The sequence below is a fragment of the Gossypium raimondii genome, chromosome 1, assembly GCF_025698545.1.
Source record: "Gossypium raimondii isolate GPD5lz chromosome 1, ASM2569854v1, whole genome shotgun sequence".
Lineage (NCBI taxonomy): Eukaryota > Viridiplantae > Streptophyta > Magnoliopsida > Malvales > Malvaceae > Gossypium > Gossypium raimondii.
The window spans coordinates 25,774,997-25,781,294 of record NC_068565.1 but is presented as its reverse complement, the minus strand read 5'-3'; the positions used below and the strand labels follow the sequence as shown (position 1 = coordinate 25,781,294).

Genomic DNA, 6,298 nt, shown 5'->3' with positions numbered 1-6,298 from the left:
GGTAATCAATCTCTCCTTACTTGTTCCGTAACCAAGAGGCAGCTCGTTTGAAATTATTTCCTTAACCGATAAATAACCTTGTAACTCAACGCCCGAGATTTAACTTACATACGGCATTAAGAATGTGAGAGACCTAATTCTAACCAACAATCTCACCACACTGGGGTTCATTTAAGCTAAATCACATATCCACATTATATAAACGAGTTATGCAGTTTGTCACTAGTATAGAATAGATTAAAGAATTATAGATTAATTATTTTAATTGACAGAACAACCATTCTAAGCTATTGAATACTGGTTAAACATTCAATAAACCTGAGCAATTATAATTAAAGAAGGAGATGCATGAATACTAAAGAACAAATACAAATTAAAGCATGAATAAGTCTCACAAATTCATTAAATCAAACTTCGATAAAATCTTTGACTAAAAAAGGGGATTTAGTAAGAAATAAAATTGAAAGAACACAAAGTAAACAACGCAACTATTCAGTCTCTAAACAACCAAAAGTCCTAACTTCCTATCAAAATCGGATATTTATAATATTTGTTCAACTTAAATTAGGTTAGTTAAACTTGATTTAGATCATAAAAATCATAAATGACCAAAATGTCCTTCAGACACGATTAAAACATGGAATTGTGAGCCAAAACGGAGGGAATCGACACTAAAGTGCCGATATTGCCATAGGGGTGTGTGGCCTTTGGCATTGGAGTGCCAGGCGGCGTGGGGGCGCCAACGAAGCTTGACCACTTCCCATGCTAGGGCATCGCTGCTCGCGTGCAAGGGTGCCAAAATGCTATGTCGAAGCTCCAAGCTTCTTGTTTTTTGCTATACCTTGCCTCAATTCTTCGTCTAATCTGCCGATTTTCTCAAAACCTGAGGCTTAAGCTTCCATGAACCTATGTCAAGTTCAAAAGCATCTAAATTAAATTAAATTATCTAAAAAAGTAAAAAATAAAGGGAAAACATTAAAAAGGAAGTGGGAAGCTTGACCACTTCCCATGCTAGGGCATCGCTGCTCGCGTGCAAGGGTGCCAAAATGCTATGTCGAAGCTCCAAGCTTCTTCTTTTTTGCTATACCTTGCCTCAATTCTTCGTCTAATCCGCTGATGGTCTCAAAACCTGAGGCTTAAGCTTCCATGAACCTATATCAAGTTCAAAAGCATCTAAATTAAATTAAATTATCTAAAAAAGTAAAAAATAAAGGGAAAACATTAAAAAGGAAAATGAATGCAATTGAGACTCGAAATAAGCAATATGAACTAAGATGCAATATTTTGCTTAAGAATAATGTAATTGATACTAACTACTTGATACTAATTTAAGATGGAAATGATACATACCAACCATGCCAAGTAATATAGAAACGATACTTACAATCATATATGCTTATAGTCAATTTCTTTTAAACACCAAATCATTATTTAACTACCAACTTATATATTAACCATTTCAGGTCAAGTTGCTGGAAGTATAAATCCCAAGACTCCAAAATCATAGAGAATGATGAGCTGGCTGAAATTCCTTTTCATTAGTTTACAAATTTATACACACACATGTACAGGTTACAAAATTTGTCATGCTTAGACTCGTCTAGAAACCGGAGCATTTACTCAGAGCAGGCTGGATCCGGCCATGAACATGTGAATGGAAACTTCTATTAGAAGAATTCCATGTTTCTTGAGAGATGGAACGAGTTCCATAGGAAGAAAGCAGTAATTTCTCAGTTAGCTTTTTATCGGCTCTTTATAGTAAATGATATGCAATGTATTAGGTCAATTTAATTCAATTAATTAGAATTTTAAAACTTTCAAATTCAAATCATTTTGAATACAAATTAATTAGAATTTTAGTTTAAATTCTTAACTTTTAAGAGGTTGTACTTGGCGGATGTAAGTTTTGTGTACTAAATTCTAGGTAGTTTGGTAATGGAATATTAAGTGGTCCAAAAATTTAGACTCTTATAATGCTCTGGACCATTGATCAAAACAGACACGCTATCTGTCTGTTTAACCTGTTTTGTAAAATCTTAAATATTATGTTTTGGGTTGTGTCTGTAACCTTAAACTTTAAAGATAAATGAGTCCCCAATTTATCTATAGCATTGTTTGTTTTTTCCAGTATAATCTGCAACTTAAAGCCAGGAAGTAAACTAAAACTTGCTGCAAAACAGACCTCTCGGATTTAAATAAATAAAAACTGAATAAATACCAATCACATATATATTTTTGATTTTTTTGTGGGGTTAAATATTAATTTTATATATTTATAATTTAGTTTTTAATTCTTAAGATATTAAAAAATTAAAAGTAAATAAAGAAAATATATAAAATTTTTGTAACTTTGCTTATAGTATGAAATATTAATTCATATCTATAGGTTATTATTTAATACTCTCTGACGTGGAGTTTTTAATTTACTAGTGGATTAAAAACCTTCATTTTTCTATTTATTTTAAATATCAATAAAGAATGTGGCAGCTTCCTAACTTTTCTTGTTGACTTGAGAACCTCCTGTTAGTATTTCAAATAATTAACTTATCATTTAAAGTAATGCTTTAATGCATTTTAGGAAACAATAGTTAGTGATGAGTTCTTTTGTAATACTGATGTTATTTGTGCTACACATCACTATTTTAGTTTATTGTTATGAAGCGAACCTCTTTTCATGCATTTAAGTAATTATGGTTGTGTTTTTAACTTTGGAAATAACTACAAAATATTTATCTATAAAATTATAATGTCAAAATGTAGTTCCTAACTTTAACTATATTTTTATTTCACTAATTATGGTTGCATAATTATTTCGACGTTAAAACATGGTTGCAAAAATAAATAAAATGCAATAGCTACTGAACCTAAAATATATTAAAAGATAAAGAAAATAAAATTATAATTTGTATTTAGAATATAATTACTAAATAAAAAATGATTTAATATACTTTTATAAAATTTGAATCTTTTACATTTTTTATTTTTAAATAAATTATGGGTTTCAGTTTAATTTACTTATGAAATATTTTTATAATGTTTACGTTAATTTCAAATAGTTGGAATAAAAGTTTTGGGTATTAATGCTCTGCTTAAAAATATATTCTTCTTTTTAGGTAAATTTCATGATCATTATAGCTTTATTACATTAAAATATTTAAAATTTGATTTAAAAAATTTTAATGTAAAATTTATATTTCGAACTATTAAATTATTTCTTAATTATTGAAATAATCAATACATATTTTACATATGAAATATAATATATTTTAACTATTACACATGATTAGTAAAAAAACTAATATATATGACTTATTATTAATATTATACTTTAGTTCAAATCATTAATGTCGTTAAAAATTTTCATTAGTTGCCTGATGTGGAAATTTTTAAAATTTGAAATCGAAAATTCTCTTTAAAAGGTAAAATTATAATTATCAAAATATTTTTTCACTGTTTGTATTTTAAAAGAAAAGAAAAGAAAAGAAAAGAAAATCTAGCTCAACCAAATTATTTGAATAATTAAAAAAATTCTCATATCCAACTAACGGATTTTTTTATGGTATACTAATTCGGGCTAAGCTATAATATTAATTATAGCAAGATGTCAAGTTAAAATATATAAACAAAATTCAAGGATATTTTAGGGACTAAAACTATAATTTAACTACTTTATAAGTAAAATCTGCAACTTACTGCCGGGAAGTAAAATTAAACTTATTGCAATACAGGCCTCCATGGATTTATATAATTAAATATGTGTGTATATTGATAAATCTCATTTATATATATAAAAAGAAAAAAAATTGGGACGACAGCTTCCTAGGTTGGAGAAGCTTGAAACCAAATACTGTCTCCAACATGTTGAGCACAATTCATGGGTAATTATGGGGGAAGACAATGTGGGGTGGAAAATGTTTTGCTTTGCAATGTGGAAAATGTTTTGCTTTGCAATTTGAGCTCTAAATGAAGTAAGTCATAATAACATAACATGATAAGAATTGGTATGCAAAATACAATCTCTTAGATATTGGAAAATTTCATTACATCATATTTGTCTGAACCTTCTCTTATTAGAATGTTTTAATCCAATGTTTATCTTCATGACAACTGTGCACATTCTTTTCCCTCTACTGAAGTTTGAAGAGTCTAAGAAAAGTCCCTATCCAAGTCATTCCTTTTACTCCATCTTATATTCTGTATTCCCAGGCTACTTACTATCTGAAATGATCCGGATTCGGATGCTTTTCCCTCCTTATTGCAACTATCGGGATTTTGATAATCATTCTCATTCGCTTATATTAAAAGTATTCTCCTTCTTCAGCATTGAGACAACTCCGGAAAATATCATCAACATATACAAATACTTTATTTACCTTTTTTACTTGTAATTGTAAGTCTATTACCAAAAGGTTATATAATAATAATAATAATAATAATAATAATAATAATAATAATAAGGATTTTATGAAAAAGTATTGGATGTAGGGTAAGGTATTCTCAAACAGATAATTAGGTTTAAACTTTAGAGACAACATTTTTGGTAGGGATGAATCCAAAAAATTTTAGGAATCCAAAATTGAATTATAATTTTTGAGATGTCAAATATAAATTTTATCATGTGCTAATGTATTCTTTTATTATTTTGAAGGGCTAAATAAAATATTTTTATTTTTGGGACGGATAAAATATAATTTTCTTTGTATTAATTTATAATTTGATTAGAGAAACTAGAATTACAAATTTTCAATTTGGGAAAGGGACAGGACCCTAATTGATGATAGGAGCAACACAAACCTGAACATGTAAAACATATGTAATTTTTAAAAAAATTACTCTTTGAGAATGTGATTTTGAATAAAGGTGGAAAAGTGATTTTCTCGTATAGTTAAAAGTTAAAGCATACGTGTGGAACAAAATAGTCCATCTTCTTTCTTATTTATTTCATTACTGTTATACAATATAGTTATTTCTACTTATAAAATCATAAAAGTTATTTAAGTTTAAATTTATTTTAAGTATTATTGAATTAAGTTTTTATTTATACTCTAATTTAAGTACATTAAATGTTTTTAAAATAAATACATTAAATGTGTAAAACTTATTTTATATTTAATCATATATTAATTTTAAAATAAATGTAATCATTTTATTTAAAATAAATTAATATTATTTAGAATTTAAAGAGATTAAATTACGAATTATTTAATAATAAACTAAAATTTTCATAATAAATATCATTAGGATATGTTAAGATTAATAAAATTATATTTTATTGGAGAAGGTTAATTTCAACAATTACCATCATTAGTAAAATATTTAATAAACTAAAGATATCAATCAAACTTTCTGAAGATCATCTTAATACAATCTGTTCTTAGCTGGTGAAAAGGATTCCCGATTGGACGATTGATTTTTGTTCAGTAGTAAGTATTGTATCGATAAAGATTACATTATTAAAATTGATAAATATCGGTATCGATTTATTTTGGTGTATTGTTTGGATTTATCATTATTTTTTAAAATATTTGATATATGTATACACAAATATTTTCAAATATCAAATAATGAGATTAAATAAATCTCAAATATAAAATATACATAAATTACATAAAATATTCTTTAATAAGCTCCACAAATACAATCCATCATCAAACAAACTCAAAATAAACATGAACAAAATTATTCAATAAATTAAACAATAAGATCATCTCATACTATGCATACAACAATCCATAATTCAAAAAATCTAAAATAAATAATAAAAATTTTAGGTTTAAGATATATTTTAAAATTATTTTTTTGGTACCCACCGGTATAGACAAAATCAACCAGTAAACATCGGTATAGACTGGATTTTACACCGGAACGAAACTTGAAGTTTATTTCAGTTTACTACCAAAATGAAACGTTCCGACCGGTACAAACAGTACCGAAACAGAATTCAGTACCATGATAAAAACGGTTAGCATATGTAATCATTAAATGGGGAGCTATATTGCAATTTAACAACAAATTAATAACAGTTGTAGAGATATATTCCGTAACTGATAGGTGCGGGAGTAAATGGGATAACTTCACCCATCGTTGCCTTTACTCTTTAGCTGTTAGTAGGTGAATCTGAAGACAGATTTTAATTTTGTAGGACCAAAAGAATATCACTATCATCAATTGAGGCCCAATTGCATTCCCAGTAAACCCTCAATCCCATGTGTTCATCAAATTCCTTTTGTTTTACCTTACGGCTTCAACTTCAACTTGGTTATTATTATTCTCATCATTTTTATCGTATATTATATTC

At 27.2% G+C, this 6,298-nt stretch overlaps 1 long non-coding RNA gene across 1 annotated transcript; it reads right to left on the bottom strand.

Annotated features, from left to right (window-relative positions):
• Nucleotides 1–373: 373 nt before the first annotated feature.
• LOC128039695 (uncharacterized) lies at nucleotides 374–1,240 on the bottom strand. Its single transcript, XR_008194168.1, has 2 exons — nucleotides 1,088–1,240; nucleotides 374–906 (listed from the first exon to the last, which is right to left on the bottom strand). It is a non-coding gene; the product is annotated as an uncharacterized LOC128039695 (long non-coding RNA).
• Between the last annotated feature and the right edge of the window lie 5,058 nt (nucleotides 1,241–6,298).